At 39.7% G+C, this 21,502-nt stretch overlaps 1 long non-coding RNA gene across 1 annotated transcript; it reads left to right on the top strand.

Moving 5' to 3' along the window:
* Positions 1–14,585: 14,585 nt before the first annotated feature.
* On the top strand, positions 14,586–21,413 carry LOC123638298. The gene is made up of 3 exons (XR_006735300.1): positions 14,586–14,775; positions 19,495–19,678; positions 21,394–21,413. It is a non-coding gene; the product is annotated as an uncharacterized LOC123638298 (long non-coding RNA).
* The last annotated feature ends 89 nt before the right edge of the window (positions 21,414–21,502 follow it).

Here is a 21,502-nt window from a genome sequence, read left to right as displayed (position 1 = left end):
GGCTGGTCTCGAACTCCTGACCTTGAGCGATCCACCCGCCTGGGCCTCCCAGAGTGCTAGGATTACAGGCGTGAGCCAGCGTGCCTGGCTCTGCTTTCTTTTGATTAGTGTTAGCATGATATATCTTTCTCCATACATTTACTTTTAATCTGTAGTGCCTTTATATTTAAAGTGGGTTTCTTATGGATAAAATATAATTAGGTCTTATTTTTAGGTCCACTCTATCTGTCTTTTTTTAAATGTCAGAATGTTTTTTTATTTCAATAGATTTAGGGAGTACAAATATTTTTTCTTACATGGATGAATTGTATAATGCTGAAGTCAGGGCTTTCAGTGCACTCATCACCAGAATAGTGTATATTGTACCTGATAGGTAGATTTTTATCCTTCTCCCCTTCTTAGTTTCCAGTGTCTATTATACCACTTTATGACCTTATATACCCATCACTTAGCTCCCACTTAGAAGTGAGAACATATGGTATCTGGTTTTCTTCCATTCCTGAGATACTTCACTTAGGAAAATGGTCTCCTATTCCATCCAAATTGCTATAAAAGACATACCTCATTCCTTTTTATGGATCAGCAGTATTCCATGGGTGTGTGTGTGTGTGTATCTCACATTTTCTTTATCCACTCATTAATTGATGGGCATTTAGGATGAATCCATGTTTGCCATTGTGAATTGTGCTGCAACAAACATTTGGGTGCAGGTGTCTTTTTGATATACTGACTTCTTTTCCTTTGGGTAGATAACCCAGTAGTGGGATTGCTGGGTCAAATGGGAGGTCTACTTTTAGTTCTTTTAGGAATTTCCATACTGTTTTTCATAGAAGTTGTACTAATTTACATTCCTACCAGCCGTATACAAGGATTCCCTTTTCACCACATCCATGCCAACATCTATTGTTTTTTGACTTATAATGGCCATCCTGAGAGGGGTAAAGTGGTATCTCATGTGGTTTTAATTTTCATTTCTATGATGATTAGTGATGTTGAGCATTTTTTCATATGTTTGTTAGCCATTTGTATATCTTCTTTTGAAAAAATCTGTTTATGCCTTTTCCCACTTTTTAATGGGATTAATTGATTTTTTCTTGCTTATTTGCTTGAGTTCTTTGTATAAAACATTCTGGATATTATTCTTTGTCAGATATATAGTTTGCAAATATTTTTCTCCCATTCTATAGGTTGTCTGTTTACTCTGATTATTTCTTTTACTGTGCAGAAACTTTTTAGTTTAATTAAGTCTCACTTATTTATTTTTGTTGTTGCTGCATTTGCTTTTGGAGTTTTAGTCATAAATTTGTTGCCAAGTCCAATGTCCGGAAGAGTTTTTCCTGCATTTTGGAGAAAGGACTCCCTATTCAATAAGTGGTGCTAGGAAAATTGGATAGCCACATGCAGAATGATACTGGATCTCTTTCTCTCATCATATACAAAAATTATCCAAGATGGATTAAACACTTAAATGTAAGACCTGAAACCATACAAATTCTAGAATCTTTATCTTTTAACATCATTTTTATTTGAAAGAATGACTGGCAGACAAACTAGGATTCGGACTTGGGTTTTGGCAGATGTTTTCTGAAAAGGAATGAAGTGAAGCTGTGACTTCAAGGAAAATGACTGAAAGTATTTATTGCCAATGATAAAATTAGAGATTTCCAGCCAAAATCAGAATTTTTGAAAAACATGTATGTGCTACTATGAACTTGACAGCTTTCTGATACTTAAAGAATTTTCTTATGGGATTGATAGTGATATTAATGAATGTGAATTTTTAATATATTGTATAATAAAATGTGTAAATATTTAGAAGATCTGCATGACTCAGTGAACTGATATTTTCCAAAAAGACTAACAATATTGAATATTGGGGAGGATGTAGAGAATTGGAATTCTCATATGTTTGCTGATGGCAATGTTAAATGGTACAGCCACTTTGGAAAATAGCCTAACAGTTTTTTAAAAAGTTAAAACATATACTGTATAACCCAACCATTCCACTCCTAGGTATTTACCCAACAGAAATTAAAACATATGTTCACACAAAAACTGTACATAAATATTCATATCTGATTTATTTATAACAGCTAAAACCTTAAGAGGGAAAATAAATGACCATCAACAGGAAAAAGGGTAAACACATTGTATTCTATCCAAACAGTGTACTACTACTCAGCAATTAAATGGAATGAACTACTGATACATGCTACCACATGGATACATTTCAATATAATTGTGGGGAGTGAAGAAGGATCCAATCAAAAAAGGTTACATACTTTATAATTCTATTTAGATAAAATTATTCAACCGTACTGTCAAATATTGTAGCCACTAGCCACATATGGCTATGGAGCACTTGAAATGTGACTAGTTCAAATTAAGAGATGCTGTAAACATAAAATACATACCAGATTTTGAAGACATATAAAAAAGGGAATGTAAAATATCTCATTAACAATTTTATATTGATTACATGTCAAAGTGATAATATTTCTGATACATTGTATAAAATGAAATATTAACGTGAATTTCACTTGTTTCTTTTTACTTTTTTAACATGGCTACTAATACATTTACAGTTACCTATGTAGCTCACATTTTTAGTTCATAATATATTTCTTTTGGTCATTGCTCTTATAGAAAATGCAAAGTAATCTGTAGTGACAGAAAGCAGATTAGTGCTTGCCTGGGAACAAGTCGGGGGACATAGGAAGGAAGGATGAACTACAGTGATACAGAAGAACAGTTGGGAATAATGGAAACCATTTGTTAACTTGATAGTAGTGATGTATACATGGATATATACATATGTCAAAACTCACTAAATCACACTTCAAATATGTGATTTACATGTCAGTTGTATATAGATAGATCTGTAGAAAAAATTTTCAGTTTATTGGTGTGTTTTTAGATTTAACATTGCAAGTAATTTTTAGGCAACCATCACTTGTCAAGTTTTTGGGCAGTAGTAAAGAAGAGTATCCGTAACAATTTGAAAAGGTATGAAAATACTCCTCCCATAATACACTGTATATCTGTGTGAGGCAATATTTTTTTCATATACTTCACAAGAACAATGTATCTCAATAGATTGGATGCAGAGGCATATATGAGGATCCAGCTGCCTTATGTTAAGCCAGACATTAAGGAGATGCACAAAAATTTTAAACTTCCCTCTTATCTGACTCAATAGTTTGTATTTTTGAAAATATAGTTGTTTATTTTTCATTAAAATGTTGTTTATGCTAATGCATAATGGGTTTTTATTGGTTCCTTAAAATTGAATTAATATTTTTAAATTTTTCATTAATTCCTTTCCATTTTAAGGCTAGAGCTAATGAGACCATGTTTATACAGATAAACAAAGTTTGTTTTTTAACATGTCATTAGAATCTTATAGAACATCTAGATACATCACATGATTTTTAGGAATGGGAGCTTCTACGAGAAACTTTAATACAAGCAAGGAGAAAAATACACATGTATATTTTTAAAATCAGCTTAAATTACATGTATTTTTAAATCAGTTTCTATATAACCCAATCCACTGGGATTTTAGGAGAATCCCCTGAGCTAGAAATAAAGACATATTTTCTCTCCGCCTTATCTGCAGGAAGTTTTCAGCTATCAGCCATGTATATTTGATGAAGACCTCACTGACCCCAATCGTATTGTTTTAGCAAGCTTATCAGTCATGATCCAGAAAGAAGACAGAAATTACATCAGTTAGTTTAACAGAGAGAATGTCATATAAAGGGCTGCTAGCCAAATACTGGACAACTGAAAAGGCGAAAAAGGAACAGCGAGTTTATCTCAGAGACAGCATGCCCAGGATGCAGCTGTTCCCCTAGGACTGAGGAACTCGAGAAAGAGGTTGGAGTTATTGAAACTCAGAACCTGGGAGAAGGGGCACCACAGACTGGAATTCAGACCTCTGAGGAGAGGAGCTGCTCAGACATACTGGTGCCTCAGAAACCTGGGAGAGGATCCCTGGGAGCTGGGACCCAGGCCTGTGAGGAAAGCAGGGGAGGCTCCCCTGTGACTGAGGCTCATCTCTGAGTGCATGATAAGGCTGGTCCTTGGAGTTTTAGTAAATTGGCTAATTGGAATCAACTGCTGCTTCTGGAAGGAACTGCTGCTGCCAGGCAAAGTAGTGTGGCTAAGGTGATGCCGTCAAAAACAGAAAGCAAACAGAAAGGAGAGCATCTCATCTTCCTCCTCCAGCCCCACAGTCTCTCTCCAGTGCTCAACTGGCAGACCTGCAGGAACCAACCAGCAAAGAAAGGTTTGCAGAGTCACAGCGTCACAAAACAGAAAATCAAAGGGTGGGTTTGAAGCTGAAGAACACTAGCTTAACCAATAACACTCTGGCAACACTTAAATTCCAACAGTTTTTCTCAACATAATACTTAGCTTGACGTGTAATTCACATATATATGAATTATAGTAACATATATCATTCATGACTGTGTCCCTCCCTCCTCTCATGCTTATCTCCATAAACTTGAGCTTTGTTTTATTTCCCAAAGCCTTTTGGAATGCCTTTCATGGAGCATATTTGTCAAATAAACTATTAATTAAATAAAAACAGCTCAGAGTCATATGCTATTAGATTCAAATTTTAAAGCCTAGCAAGGTGAAATGTCTGAGGAACTGATAAAAATTGGCATGGACTATTTATTCTGGAGGAATTTTAAGATGTTCACTCTTTTGGTCCAAATTTAATGATAGCTAAAGATGATTACTGTGGGCCATAACGTAAGATATAATTGATTAATTCTGAAATGGTCCTTTACCAATATTTGGGGAAAAAATACCACACACAATATGGATGTTATATAAAGCAACTCATAGCGTATTTCCATAGTTGATTCGATCAAGTTCAAAATAAAACTCCAAGGCATTAAGAATACAAGATAGGGCTATTTCTTTTTTGTATATTCAATAAGAACATCAGACTGCATTTCAAATATGAATGCATCAGTACACAAACTTAATAAAGGCTCACTTAATGTGAGGAGCCATACTCAGCAAAAATCCTTCTGAAAGTCAAACAGAGCTCCACCTGTAAAGGCTTCTCCTGAATGGAGGCGTGTTGCAGGGTCTCTGGACCTTACACTTCCAGTTCTAGAATGTTCTTTTAGGCTCCAGCATCCCTAGTCTCATTTCAGATTTTTATTTTCCAATGCTTCCTCTCTCGTTAATGTCTTATGTCTACCTTCTTCTTTCCAAATATGCCGTTTTCAACATTGTGTATGATGCTATAGGGAATACAGAAGAAATATAAGACATAGCTCCTGCCCACTGCTATTTTTAATGTAGTTGAGGATGTAAGTCAACATTCATGAAACAGTTAATAAAGCAGTATTACATACATAATATTATATATTAGCAGAAGAAATTCCTAATCTCCAACATAAAACAATACTCAATTCATTTCATCTAAACTAAACCAAAAAGTTTTTCAAGTAACCTAAAGAACCTTATTTAAATATTCCCTTTATAATGTGTGAGACTTCTAGGATCAAACAATATTTTTGAAAGGAGATATGTAAACTTGATTACCTTATGAACATTTCTAATTAATATTAAGCTGCCACTCAGTTTTTTGGAATAGTAAGTGCCACATAGCAAATGCTGAAGAACAGCCTTGGAAAGTTAAAGTTATTATGGCATTTCCCTTGTATATTACCATCAGCCTTTCTTTAACCTAAACCTGTTTTTGCAAAGGGCATTGCATATAAACAGCAGTATATGTAATGCCACTCTAGAACTGACCCTTTAAATCTAAGAATTACACACATTTAATGAAAGATCGGACCAAGATCCTTAACTCAAAACATCAATTCTAAGTAAACTTCAACTGTGAATTCCTGCTTTATCCTATGCCCACCCTGCTATGGTTTGGATGTTTGTCCCCTCCAAATCTCATGTTGAAATTTGATCTCAATGTAGGCAACATTGGGAAATGGGGCCTGGTGGCAAGTATTTGGGCCATGGGGGCAGATCCCTCATGAATAGATTAATGCCCTCCCTCAGGGGTGAGTTCTCACTCTGTTAGTTCACATGAGATCTGGTTGTTAAAAAGAGGCTGGCGCCTTTTCCCTACTTGCTTCCTCTCTTGCCGTATGATCTCTTTGTACCTGCCAGCTCCCATTCTGCTTTTCATCATGAGCAGAAGCAGCCTGAGGCCTTCACCAGATAACAATGCCCAAGCTTGAACCTTCCAGCCACCAGAATCCTGAGCCAAATAAACTTCTTTTCTTTATAAACTGCCCAGTCGTGCGTAGTCTGCTATAGCAACACTAAACATGCTAAGACACACCACAAAAATTCTGAGGAAAGAGAGAGACAAATGCCCAAATCAAGAAATTTAAAGCTCTTAAGCAATGTAAACACATCAATTAATGTTCTGTAAACATATTTCTTTTTCTGTAAAATTACTTTAAAATAACAGTGCCTGAATCAGTGGCTATCACTAGAAAATGCCAGAGGGTTAGAAACTCTTGCCTCCCCCCGCCCTTTACAATCAGCCAAATTCATTATGCCTTCTGCCTAATAATTATAGATCTTATTAACAGAGACGGGTTTAATAACATAAAAATAATAGGCATTACAAATTGCATGCTTTCCCAAGGGACCAAAGACTTATGTCATTTTATATACCAATATGAAAAACATGACTTTTGTTTAATGCAAGCACTGGAGGCCTCTAAATATAGTGAAATTATGCAACTTCATGGTAATGTAAGATGCACACACTCTTTCTGAGAAAATGTCATTTTAACCCTTTTTGAGAAAGTGAAAATGGTATATCATACCTGTGTCATTAGATTTCCTTCTCCCTTATGCATGAGTCAATTCATGTATAACCAATAGAAATATGCCACTGCCTCAGAATTTTTTAAAATCTCTTTTCGGTTTTTATTATAATGGTAATAGTGCTCATTGTAGAAAATTTGGAACATAGAGAAACACATAAATAAGAAAATAAAAATCACTTACAATCCCACAATTTAAAAGTTAACATTTGTCAGTATTTTGGTTTCTTTTATTCCGACATTTTTATAAATATATATTTGGCACAGGTGAGACAATTTTGTAGCATTTGTATACTTTTTTTCATTTAACATAAAATTGTGAGCATTTTCTCTTTTCATTAAAATCTTGGTAAATGTACTTTTAATGGGTTTATCCCCCACAGCATAAATGCACAATGTTACCTTGTCATTTCCCTATTGATGATAGCTCACTTTTTCACTATTATCAGAAATACTTGATAAATACGCATGAACATTTATTCTATGAGCTGGGATCAAGGCCTCTGAGGAACGAGGGTGGGGGTGGTTTTCTTATTGACTGAGGCCATGTCTCTGAGAGTTTTTAAGTAAATAGTCCTATAGATTTATAAGGTCAAAGAATACAAAAGTGTTTTGAGCTCTTAACACATACTAACAAATTATTTTCCAGAATATTGCCCCAATTTATACTCCACTAATAAAGTACAAGAATACTCCCACTTCGCTATACCTTTGGCAGCATTGAGTTATTAATATTTTAGGGTGAAATGATTTTTCAGTTTTTTTTTTTTTTTTTGAGACAGAGTCTTGCTCTGTTGCCCGGGCTAGAGTGAGTGCCATGGCGTCAGCCTAGCTCACAGCAACCTCAGACTCCTGGGCTTAAGCAATCCTACTGCCTCAGCCTCCCGAGTAGCTGGGACTACAGTCATGCGCCACCATGCCCGGCTAATTTTTTCTATATATATTTTTAGTTAGCCAGATAATTTCTTTCTATTTTTAGTAGAGACGAGGTCTCGCTTTTGCTCAGGCTGGTCTCGAACTCCTGACCTCGAGCGATCCACCCACCTCGGCCTCCCAGAGGGCTAGGATTATAGACATGAGCCACCGCGCTCGGCCTCAATATTATTTTGATTTATGTTATTGTATTACTACAAATGTAAACATTTTCCTCCCAGGATATTTTGACTCTTGATGCAAGATGTATAAAAATAATTTTTTTGTAGAATACTTCCTTCTAAATTGATATGGTGAATCCCCTTTTCAGCCAATTCTGAATATTTATATGAAAAATTCTTCAATGGTCATTCTTCATTTGAAGTTCTCTTTCCCTGATTTAAAAAAGACACTGTTTGTTTAACACTAAATTATGGCTTAAAGCCAATTCTTCAGTCAAGGACAGCTAGTCCTTTTTTTTTTTTTTTTTTCCAAGCCAAAGGCTTCAATCAATATATTAGGGAAAATAGAAGGATACAGAACAGTGGAAAATGCAAAAAAAAAATCATGATTCAGAATTTTGCTAAAAATCTGTATACCCAGTGGGGCTTCTGAGAGTGTGCAATTAAGGGAAATAATGTGCTTTTTGCATGTCTGTGGCAAATGATTGCCTGTTCCAATCTGAAGCCTTTTCCTCATTGATTTCTCTACATGTGACCTGTGCTTTAAAGCTAGAACTTAACATTAACGGGGAATTGACTTTGCTTTTGAGCTCTTCTTTTTACGACATCACTCATTCACTCGCAAATCTATTTCTTAAAGGTCTACAGTTCATTTTTAAGAATTATTTCAACATTAAAAATTATGTACAGTTCCAGGTGATTTCTTCAAAATTTCAGTACACACTAACAAAGGAGAGAGTTCAGCTAAGAAGGCAACAGCCAACAGAAGCAAAGACAATGTCTGCCCACAGTCTGCCTAATAGGATGCAGATGTCCTGGCACAATCTCTGCTTCGTCCCCCCATAGACTTGTCGATAATAACATTTCCTAAAGACATACTATGTGCAGACCCTATGCGTTCTTTACATATGTTATTTCTAAGCCACACAACGATGCTGCTGCCCATTACGTATTATTATTCTCAGCGCATAGATGGGGAAGCCGAAGTTCAGAGAGGCTAGAGCTGGGATTGGAATGTAGGGCCTGTCTCATTTCAGAATATAGGCATGCTTATTGTTTTCTTTTTCCTTTTAATAAAATATATACACAAAGAGTACATAGGAATATACTATTAATACATCAAAAAATAAAATAAACACCATCTCAGTCACTATCAATTTACCTGTATCTTAGAAGCCCTTATGTGCCTCTCCTCATGGCACATCCCACACATACCAGGTAACTACTCTCCTGAACTTTGTGTTACTTGCTTTTCTTTGTAATTTTACTTCATATGTCTGTATCTATGAGCGTTGCATATTTTAGTTTTGCCTGTTTGATATTTTATCTATATGGAAATCATGAATAACGTCTGTCTGTCTCCAAACAATTCCTTTGTCATGGAGTAATCATAAGCGTATTACTCTATCTGTAGTTCTGGAGTTCTGAAACCAGAAGCCTAGATTCACAGTTTTAAGGTAGAATTGTGATGGGGCTCAGAACACACTGTCCTATCGTATGGCAGTTTGGCATTTGAGAAAACAATACAAGCAAGAATGTTGCTCTCACTTTCCCCTCGCCATTTCTCCCCTGAAGTAGGTCACAAATTTCTCACTCCAGGGGGCCCACCCTGTACCCGGAGGAAAGGAATATGCCTGTCTGTGAAGACGGAGACACCAAGAAGACTCTGAATAAGCAGGCCTTGTTAAGTGCCCTTCTGTTTAATACCATTAGATTGTATACCTTTTGTCCAATCATACTTGCACATACAAACATATACAAACCGTGTGCATAAAAATATACATTTTCTCTGTTATTTTGAAATTTCATTCTGAAGGTTCCCACATCACCTGAAACTTAATTTCAAATAAATTTGTTAAACTCCTCTCTTATTAATCTACCTTTTGTTATAGGGATCTCAGCCATGAACTTAGCAATGAGTAAGGAAAGAAATCTTTTCCCCCCTGCAGTTGGCAGATTTAGCAAATAAAAGCAAGTATGTCCCAAGCAATATTTAGGACACATTTATATTAAAAAGTATTTGTTCTGTATGTGAAATTCAAATTTAACTGGGCATCCTATATTTTATCTGGCAACCCTATTTTAAGGAGTCTTATTACATCAGTCTTGATGCTTTAACACAGCCCTGGAGGGTAATCAAGCATCTTTCTAGTGGTCCCGACCCTAACATGGTGGTGGAAATTACAAGGATTCTAGAGTTAGGAGACCCGGGTCCTAATTTCCACTCTGTCAGTCCTTGGTTATGAGACTATGGACAAGTCCCTTGAACCTCATGAGCTTCGGTTTTCTCATCTTCAAAACAGGGATCTTGAAAGACTTCCTCAAAAAGGCTAAATCTTCTTTTATTATGAGAGAAACTCAATTGACTGCATCCAGAATTGATAAAACGAGAAGTAAAACCATGAGCACATCACTCAGAGATATATATGTGACTCCAAGAAATCCTGAAAATACAAACAGCTAAGGGTTCCCAAAGCCCACCTCTCGTTGTAGAACTAGGAGTAGAGTCTGGGAAGGAGTAGAATGGGGAATGTTCCTTCTCATGACAAGCTCTTCAGTGATATTCATGTTTTTTTTTTTTTTTTCACTGACCGCCTCTCAGGAAAAGTATTTCATGTTTTTAACACCAGTTTAACTATGGAAAATTTAATATTGTTAAAATAAAATTTGAATTTTAAAAACTGAGATTGAGTTTTAAAATAACAATAAAATAAGGATAATCATAAAACCTCCCCCACATGGTTGAAAAAAACTAGAACATGTGTGTTAAGAATTCTAAGAAAATTCCCAAGTTGATGTCCCGTCTGTCTCTTTAGATGAAGGGAAAGGGGAATATCATTCTGATGTCCCTGAGGAAATTAACTGATAGCAGGAGAATGTCCCTCAGATGTCCCAGAAGAAATTGACTGATAGCAGGAGAATGTCCCTCAGATGTCCCAGAAGAAATTGACTGATAGCAGGAGAATGTCCCTCAGATGTCCCGGAAGAAATTGACTGATAGCAGGAGAATGTACCTCAGCATTTTTGATAAGACACTCAAGCTTGACGGGGCAGCGTCTGTTTATTCCATGCTCAGAAGAGTACAATGCTCCTGAAGGACTTCATAAGTATATTTTATGCCGATGATAAATTCAAGTTACAGAATTTAATTACAAAGAAGAAAACTCCTGGGCTTCTGATGCAGGGCAGTGTCTTGAGGAAGGCAGGGTGCCTCTCCCTAAATTTGCCTCTCAAATAAGATAGACTGTCCCTACCAGTTCAAGGAGAAACTAACTGCCCGAAGCTGCGGAGCCGGTGACAAGATTGATAGGTCGTTTGGCAACTCATGGGAGCTGCAGCGCCTTCTGGAGACACACTGGGGAGATGCAATGAGGTGACTGGCCCTGCATCCTCACGACCGCAGGCTGAGGTCTGCCCTCTGGTGGCTGTAGACGCTAGTTACGCTTCGAAAATGTTCAAGTGCGTCAGTGAGAGCTTTGAGTTGCAAGTAGCTAAATAAGTAACTGGGGACACACAAATGAGAAACCGTTCAGATGGCACGCGGTTGAAATGTAGATGGGAGAGTGAGTTTCCACTTATTTGGATTTCTCTCCTCTAAGCCAGTGGTTCTCTAGAAATTGGAGAAGTACGGCTAATAATACACCAAGTAAAGATGCATTTAAGTTACAGGATTGCCTTTCATGCTGAGATTTTTGTTCTTCTGAATTTGGGGGAGTTTATGAAATGATGATAGCCAAACATAAAAGGTCACATATGATTCCATTTACATGAAATATCTAGAATAGGTAAATCCACAGAGACAGAAAGATTAGTGGTTGCCAGGTTCTGGGAGCTTGGGGGAAGGGAGCAGACTGCTTGATGGAAACAGGGTTCCCTTTCGGGGCAGTGAAGATGTTTTAGAACAAGATATGTTACCGAAAGTTCGGTACTTGTCCCCGAGGCTGAATCAATGAGAAGGAAGAATGAGGACAGTGGCTTGAGGCAAAGGAAAGAGAAGTTTATTAATTTGCTGGCAAATGAGGGTGGCAGACTCAAAAAATCACCAGCAAATGCTTGGAGGCAGAAGTGTGTCTGCCTGTTTGAGGAAAGAGGAAGACAGTCTGACTGAGGTGGGAAAAACAAGGATGAGAGTAGCAGGTGATGGCAGCAAAGAAGTCAGGAGGGCCGGATGCAGTGGCTCACAACTGTAATCCTAGCACTCTGGGAGGCCGAGGCAGGAGGATCCCTTGAGCTCAGGAGTGTGAGGAGTCTGAGCAAGAGCCTGACCCCATCTCTATTAAAAATAGAAAAAATTCGCTGGGTGTGATGGCTGGTGCCTGTAGTCCCAGCTACTCAGGAGGCTGAGGCAGGAGGACCCCTTGAACGCAGGAGTTGGAGGTTATAGTGAGCTATGATGATGCCACCACACTCTAGCCCAGGTGACAGTGTGAGGCTCCATCTCAAAAAAAGAAAAAAAAGAAAAATCAGAAGGGGACAGGTGTTATGGAGCCTGTGGGTCAGAGTAAGGACTTTTGCTTTTCTTCTCAGTGAGGTAAGAAATCATTAGCAATGTTTGAGCAAAGAAGTGACAGGATATGACTTTCATTTTTCATATGGTTACTTTGTGACATTGAGAGGAAACCAAAAGAGGGAAGGGCACAACAGGGAGGCCAGTTAGGAAGCTGTTGAGATAACCAGGTGTCTTAGTCCAGCCAGGCTGCTATAACAAAACTCCTGGGACTGGGTAATGTCTGAACAACAGAAATTGCTCCCAGTTCTGGAGGCTGAGAAGTCCAAGATCAAGGCACCAGCACATTCCATGTCTGGTGAGGGCCTGTTCCTCATAGATAGCACCTTGTCTGTGTCCTCACATGGTAGAAGGCAGAAGGACAAAAGGACCCAGCTAGTTCTCTCTAGCCCTAAAAAATGGGCACTAATCCCATTTATGGGGGTAGAGCCCTCGTGACCCAATAACCTCCCAAAGACCTTACCTTCTAATACCATCACTTTGGGGTTTACGTTCCAACATATAAATTTTGGAGGGACACATACATTCAGACCATAGCAGCAGGTGAGAGATGAATACATCTTGGATCAGAGTAGTATGAGTGAGGAAGGTGAGAGGTTGTCGAATTCTGAATATATTTTGAAAGTGACACTAACAGGATTTGTTGATGGATTCAAGGTTGGACATGATGTACAGAGAGGTCACAGATGATGCCATAGTTTTTGGTTTGAGCAAAATCACAAAATTGTCATTAACAGGATGAGGAAGACTCTAGGAGGCAATATCAAGAACTCAGTTTCGAAGGTGTCACATTTGAGATGCTGTGCTCTGAGAGGTAATTCCAGCAACTCTAGAATTGGCCTGAACTCTTTACTGAAATGAGAACTACAGCTGCACAGCATTTTCTCCTGTGAAGACACAGAACATGCTGGTTGATAGTGTTGCTTTTTACCATGGAGTTTCTGGGTGGTTTGTACCAGCTTGTCTGCATTGTTGATTAACAATGGTGAGGTTGATGATTTACACCTGGTCTCAGTGAGGACCCTCCCCAGCCCACCACCAGGGCTCTGCCATTGGGCCCGGTTGCATAGGAGCAAATGCCCATGTGATGCCTATCGGATAGGCACCTGGCCTCTCTGAACCAGTTGCTGTGAGAATGCCTTTGGCTGTGATGAATGCCCTTACTTCAATGCTGTTGCTATATCGTTCCCTTTTCCTGCAATAAATTGTAGAATAGAAAGCATTGTCATTTTGGGTCCTGTGAGTCTTCCTTAGCAATGGAACTCTGCTCAACTGCCACCATTAGTGCAGATGCCTATTAAACATTGTGGTAGGTTGATTATAGAAATGGACTTAAAAGCCCCTCCATTGGAGGTGAAGTCTATTTCTCCACCTTTTGAATTGACCTGTGACTTTCTTTTGTCAACAGAATGTGGTGATAGTAACAGTTGCCAGTTCTAGGCCTAAATCTTGTTAAATTAAGCTAAATTTGGCCTGAGGTTGCCTCTGAGTCCCTATGTAATGAACCGCAACATAACTTAGTATGTAAACTAACTGGAAGCCTAACTGAGGAGTAGACTTTTGTAACAAACAGCTGCGTCCTAGCCAATCACAGCAGCTGAGCTTCCATCAATCACAGGTGGCCAAATGATCAGACCATGTTCAAATAAGGTGTTTTCGGATTGGTTACTGAGCTATAATCAATCAAGCTGTTTCTCTACCTCACTTCTCTTTTCTCTATAAATGCTGCCTGTCCGCAATATGAAGTGGAGCTCTTAGAACCTCTTCTGGTCCTAAGGGTTGCCCTGTTTGTGGATCATTCTTTGCTCAATTAACCTTTATTAAATTTATCTAAAGTTTTTCTTTTAATGATCTGAAAAGGCCCAGTGTGCTTCCCCTTTCTCTCTCTCTCGCTCTTCTGCCTTTGCCATGAGACCACGCTCAGGCTAGCCTGCTGGAAGATGAGGCGTGTGCAGCAGAGTGGAGTCAGCTCAGTTGACCCAGCCGAGGCCCCAGACATTTGAGGAAGCCCAGCCAAGATCGGCCCAGCCACCTGGCAACCCCACAGCCAATGACAGACGCATGAGGGAGCCCTCCCAATCCCAGTTCAAATCGTCAGAACTGCCCAGCTGACCCACAGACTGTGAGCAGAAATAAGAGTTTGTTCCTGTGTGCCCCTGAGGTTTTGTGGCTGTGTGTTACACAACATAATTGTGGCAATAGGTAACTGATACAGATATCCAAGTGGAGATGTCAAGCAGACAGTTGGATCCGCGTGTCTGAAGGTGTGAGGAGGATGCTCTGTGGCTAGCTTGTGCTCGGGCACAGCCTTCGGAAATTGGAAGAAAAGGCGAGTGGCAGCGGGCAGGTGAGACGTGCTCTTTATTGTTGGGGTGGGCGGGGGAATACAGCGGCGGCGAAAAGCATGGCTGAGAACATGGCGAGCACTTATATATGGCTCTGAACAACAGTGGCAACACACCATGGGAAAGCGTCATCGCATGTGTTCACACAGGGGCTAACACCTTGGTTACATGAGTGTGCTGACTCAGGCCTCCCCGGAAGGCCAGCTAACCAGGGGGGCTGGCCCGGAAAGAACACCATGGCAGTCATCTTAGTTTGGCCTAAGAAACTTGTTGCCTATACAAATGCAATTTCCCTTACAGAAGGTCAGAGGAGAAGTCCAGGCTGGAGGAAATTTCGAGAGCCATCAGCATGGTAGTGGGCACTGTCTGGGGCCCCACCCAGATCCCCTTGAATACAGTTTTTCTTTTTGTAGAGCTTCACTGATGCTTTTGCTTCTAACACCTCCCGCACCTGCAACTTCCCTGGCGAACTGCTCCTAGGCTACTGGAGCCACTTTGCCCCCACAGCCCAAGAACAAGAAATGCCTGGATAGGAACTCCCCCGAGGACAGTCCTTGACCAATGACAGGCACAGGTGTGGGGTGGGGTGGGCAGGGTGTATGAAAGCCCAGCACCCTTGTCTCAGAAAAGCTCTGAAGCTGTTGGTCATAAATAAATGAGATGGAAAATTTTTTTAAATGTCGTCCTTGGTCCTAAATAAGAAAGAAAATTTAAAAAGAAAGAAAGAAAAACTCTGAAGCATAACTTGAGCCTCAGATTTTCCTTACACCCAAGATTGGGTCAAAACTACCCTCTAGAAAGACTGGCTGACATATACGTTTGCTGGGCTTCCTCTCCTCCCTTTTTTTTTTTTTTTTTGAGACAGAGTCTCGCTTTGTTGCCCGGGCTAGAGTGAGTGCAGTGGCATCAGCCTAGCTCACAGCAACCTCAAACTCCTGGGCTTAAGCGATCCTCCTGCCTCAGCCTCCCGAGTAGCTGGGACTACAGGCATGCGCCACCATGCCCAGCTAATTTTTTTCTATGTATATATATATATATATATATTTTTTTTTTTTTTTTTTTAGTTGGCCAGATAATTTCTCTCTATTTTTAGTAGAGACGGGGTCTCGCTCTTGCTCAAGCTGGTCTCAAACTCCTGACCTTGAGTGATTCACTTGCCTCAGCCTCCCAGAGTGCTAGGATTACAGGCGTGAGCCACCGTGCCCGGCCCCTCCTCCCTGTTTTGCATCTCCCTGCCGGGTCCACTTCCTTCAGAAATCACATTGCCTAAGTCCGTATCTCAGCGGCTGCTTTGGGGCATGCTATCTAAGACAAACACACAAATGAAATTTGAAGCCATGTGTCTAGATGAGCTATAAGATAGCAAGGGACTTGATATTTATGTTCTCTATATTTAGGATTTAAAAGATTTCAGGTTTTTTTAACCGTATTACTTTTTTTTTTTTTTAGAACCAAAACAATTCTGAATGTTTTCAAGTATAAAATCTGCTCTTGCATTGCTGAATTTATATAGCAAATATTCAAGATCCTGCTGGAACAGGATTTCCTAACCAGGTCAACCTCCCCTGGACACATACATATTGGCTTCTGGATGCAAGTATGGAAATAAATGGAGGAATATGAGTATGAGAGTCTGTGTGTGTGTGAGTGGATGTGTGTGTGAGTGTGAGTCTGTGTGTGAGAATCTGTGAGTGTGTGAGTCTGTGTGAGAGTCTGTGAGTGTGAGTCTGTGTGTGAGTCTGTGTGTGTGAAAGTCTGTGTGTGTCTATGTGTGTCTGTGTGAGTGTATGTGTGAGTGTGAGTCTGTGTGTGTGTCTGTGTGTGTGAGCCTGTGTGAGTGTGAGTCTGTGTGTGTGTCTGTGTGAGTGTGAGCCTGTGTGTGTGTCTGTGAGTGTGAGTCTGTGTGTGTGTCTGTGTGTGTGAGCCTGTGTGAGTGTGAGTCTGTGAGTGCGAGTCTGTGTGAGTGTGTGTCTCTGTGTGTGAGCCTGTGTGAGTGTGAGTCTGAGTGTGAGTCTGTGTGTGTGTGTCTGTGTGAGTGTGAGTCTGTGAGTGTGAGTCTGTGTGAGTGTGTGCCTGTGTGAGTGTGAGTCTGTGTGAGTGTGAGTCTGAGTGTGAGTCTGTGTGAGTGTGAGCCTGTGTGTGTCTGTGTGAGTGTGAATCTGTGCGAGTGTGTGTCTCTGTGTGAGCCTGTGTGAGTGTGAGTCTGTATGAGTGTGAGCCTATGTGTATGAGTCTGTGTGAGTGTGAGTCTGTGTGAGTCTGTGAGTGTGAGTCTGTGTGAGTGTGAGTCTATGAGTGTGAGTCTGAGTGTGAGTCTGTGAGTGTGAGTCTGTGTGTGTGAGTTGAGACAGGGATAAGGGAGTCCTATGCCTGTTTCTGGCCATCAGGAAAGGGGAGGAACAGCTCCAGTGGAACTAGAAAATACTTTCTGAACTCTGGAATGTTTTGCCCAATATTAAGAGTAATAGAGTCAATCTCCGAAAAGGAAAAATGTCCATAAATGTACATCATTATTCACTCAAAAATATTTACTTTCAGTCATTTACTATACGCCTGGCACTGCGCTGGGCACTGGGGTATGAGATGACCTGGTCAGGCACGATTCTGCCCTGGCTGCCCTTAAAGTCTGAAAGTGGGGGCAGGGGAAGGAGACACGGGCATTAAATAATTACCCAGGTAATTATTTACGTACAATTATTTGTGTTAGAAAGAAAACATACGTGGCATTATTAAAGTAAATAACTGGGGACTAACTGGGATCAACAAGAGAGGCCTCTGTGAGGAAGTGACCTCCAAGCTAAGCGTGAAGGATGAATCGAGTCAAAGGGACATAGAAGGTGTGTGCTGGGGACTGAGGACATGGAGAGGGGTTTTCTTCAAAGGATGTTAAAGCCATGCTCCGGCCACAGGAACCATTCCAGCAAGATCATGTGTGCTTTGCCCAACCCCCGCCCCCAGCCTTTTTTGTCTGCATGTGGACTTTGTCCTGGCCTGAAATGTCCCCACCTGGAGGCCATCTGCTCATCTCTCCAGATTCAGTTAATGCCACTTCCTCTTTGAAGCTTCTGCTGACTCCAGGAAAAGTTAGACACCCCCTCCTCCACGTGCTTGTGTGTTCCTGTTAAATTTTCATTTAGCAAATAAATCTAACAGTGTGTTATTCAGTAACCTTCATTTATGTGTTCAACTCATCCCCAGACTCCGAGCTCCCTGGGAGCAAAAGCTGTGTCTTGTTCATCCTCCAGCACCGTACCTGATTTGTGGCACTTTAACACATTAACTGCCACGTGAGTTGTATTTCACTCATGCTAGTTTTGAGCCCAGGGCCTTGTGAAGCGTGTGTAACTCACATCTCTTCACCCTGGGAGCCACGAGCACTATTTTTCAAGTTGCATATCACGCACAGAAAACCATAAAAAAACCAACAAATTTTTCATTAACTTGGAAAGGATCATTTTGTTTTCAAAGTTTTTATTCTATTTTTGTAATAAAACACCGTGGCTCCAAGGAAAAATTGTTTTTCCTAGTGTGGCAGTGAATGTGTTTAAAATGTTTGTTGAATGAATGCATGAGGTTAAGGATAAGGATAAGGGCTGTGATACAGGAGACCTGGGAGATGAGATTTGAACCTAAGTTAAGGTCAGATCATGGAAGGGCTTAAATGTCCTTTGAAGCAGTATGGACTTCATTGTGTGGGGCATGCGGATCCACTAAAAGTGCCTAAGCAAGACTGACTTGGTTAGAGCCATGCTTTATGAAGGGAACTCTGGGGAGGCTGGGGGCAAGGAGACCAGTTAGACAGTTACCTACATTAGTGGTCGTAGAAAGGAGGAGCTACGAGGGGATGATCGGCACATCAGAACCTGAGAACTGATCCCAAGTGAGAGAATCGCTCTGAGGCATTTGCCACCAGAGACTGCATTTCGCATAAACTCTCTATAATGTTTCCTAAGAATTCTCCAAAGGCACATGAGTTTTCTAGTTAGGTAATTAAGAAATAGTTATGTTCTCAAGAGAATAGCCGAATGCCCTAGATAATTTCTCCAATTTTGATTTAGCAAAAGGGTGAGATAACTATGCCATAGTTCCTTTTTGGTTGATGTCCACTAGTTTCAAACTAAATAACCGCTTAATCACACTGCAGCAACATCAATCTTCTTTGTTTTTAGAAGCCTTGTTTCTAGAAACCTCTTTTCTAGAAGCTTCACTATATCAGCTCCTAGATTCAGGCTTCCCTCTGATGTTTATGTTTCATTTTTATTGCTCCATCTCACAGTAACTTTAATTACCAATATTGTAGATAATGCTGTGGGTTTGTTTGTTCACTAAAAATAAATAAAACCAAAAGAAAAGGGAACTTACAAAAAACTTACACCGTATTACAAATTTTATACCAGAAGTTGGGAATGAGAAAATTTAAGATTCTCAAGTCACGTGAATGTTAATTTCTCTGCCCTGCATATGTTTTAAAAGATGTTTCAAATCTGATCCTGAATCCAGATCTAATCATCCATAATGTAGGTGGGTTAGCATTAGCATAATTTATCTTCTGATTTTTTTTATTTCATAAACAATATTTATGAGTAACTATTCTGTGTACTCCTAAACATTTATGAGAGCCTATGATATGCCAAGCACTGTATTTTATATCTTTATGTATCTAAAACTTTAATCTTTATGAAACTCCTGCAAGATGTTGTATTATTATCTCTACTATACAGTTGAAGAAACAAAATCAGAGTGACTCAGTGATTTGCCTGAGGCCACACAGCCCATCACCGATGGAGCCTGTTGGGAATTCAAGTCAGTTTGGCTCCAAGCCCCCCTCCACCCACTGCCTGTCTCTAAGATTGAGCCATAGCTCCACAACCTCAACAAAATGGTTGAAAATCTTCCCTAAAATAGGTAAGTAGAATTAAAGGTTTTGTGCTGTCCTGTGGTCAAAGCAGAGAATAAGACTCAGTAAGTCTAACAGTTTGAATGACCAAAAGAAACAGATTCCCGGTGGCAAATGGTATAACCATCACAAAGTATATGCTCACTTTAAAGTCATTTCCTCTTTCTGATGAAACTATTTTCTCAGCAGGTCGTGGCCCTGTGTCAAAGGTCACCAGACAATATGATTATAACAATATTATAGGCCTTGGTGCCCTGTCTCATAAGAAATCTCTAACGCTTTATAATTGTGTAGAACAATTCTCCAAAGCATCTAAAAATAACTGGTTGATTGTTAGTGACAGTAGCCCTACAAGTAGGTTCGTGCTTAATTCTGTTTATATTTTCTTTGCTGTGATGACTTATGTCTTCAAAAATCAGGGAATCCTAAATGGACCCTGCAGTTAAATATTGTTCTCTTGCTATAAATCAAGTGGGCCTTTGTGTACTTGAAGATGCTCATTTATTAGCAAATCTAAGAAAGTATTGATAATAAACATAGATACAATCCTTAAGGCTGCAAAATAGAATTAATACCCTTATCTTCTTTTCTACTTCTGATGTTATAGAGGAAGGAAGCTGTGAATTCTTGTCCTCCTGCTATGCACAGCTGCCAGACACACAGTGTTACCATTGTGTCATTTGAACCCTCACCATGATCACATGTGGTAGATATGATTACCTCTATTTTACAGGCAGGGAAAAAGAACCTCGGAGACATTTAGGAAGTGCCCAAAGTCACTTGTCTAGCAAATGATAGACCCAGGGTTCAAACCCCGGTCAGGCATTGCCCCTTTTGTCCTACCTTTTTGGTACTACCTCTTGTTATTTTTTAAAATACTGACATCTTTCAAACAATTTAAGAGATAGGGCATGAGAATAGTTAAGATTCACAGAAAACTGCCAATTCTTATTGTAGTTTTTCTTCCAGATCTCTAATTAGAATGTCAGAACAGTTAGGTAGTCAGATTGGCTGGTTTGAAATTCCCTGCTACCTCCTGGCCTACGCTCTGCTGGAGGCGAAACTGCCAAAAGGTGCCTGTAAGGCCACACCAGTGTGCTTTTCTGTACATTCAGGGTTTGCTTTTGTGTACATGCTACTGTTTAAACAGTAAATTTTTAGGTTTCATAATTTTATATTTTCAATAGGAAATGTATAATATCAGTAAGAAGTAAAGTTTTTTTTTGTGTGTGTGCATGTCTGTGTCATGGAAGTTCAGGATGGGTATTTTTATCATCATAACAGACTAGCATCTCTCATTTCTTTCCCTGGAGCGTACCTGCATTATGACACCAGTGTGCCAGGAGAATGCTAAACAGCTTTGTTCCTTTTTAAACAGAAATAGATGTGGAGCCGATGGGGAAAGGTTAGTAAGGAACTGCTGTCACCAAAAAGAAAGACAAAGAATCAGAACCTAATCTGTTATTGTCAAGCATTTTTTTAATCAGGGTTTATAATAAACGGAAGCAGCAGCTTTTGTTGTTAAAAGGTATCATTCTAAGATAGCCTTAGGATGTTATAGTCTTTGAGGATTCCATCAAATTAGTTGCTTTAAAACTCAATAGATCATAATAGAATTCAATATGCTAAAGGGCACATAACAGATTTTTAAGAAATTACATTATCTGACATTCATATATGCCATTTTTTCTTTTTCTTTTTCTTTTTCTTTTTTCTGAGACAGAGTCTCACCATGTTGCCTAGGCTGGTCTAGAACTTCTGGGCTCAAGGGATCCTCCTGCCTCAGCCTCCCGTGTATCAGGGGCTGCAGGTACGTGCCACCATGCCCAGCT

This window comes from Lemur catta, chromosome 5, assembly GCF_020740605.2.
Source record: "Lemur catta isolate mLemCat1 chromosome 5, mLemCat1.pri, whole genome shotgun sequence".
In the NCBI taxonomy this organism is placed as follows: Eukaryota; Metazoa; Chordata; class Mammalia; order Primates; family Lemuridae; genus Lemur; species Lemur catta.
Note: the sequence above shows the minus strand (reverse complement) of the source record. Positions and strands in the feature narration are given on the sequence as shown.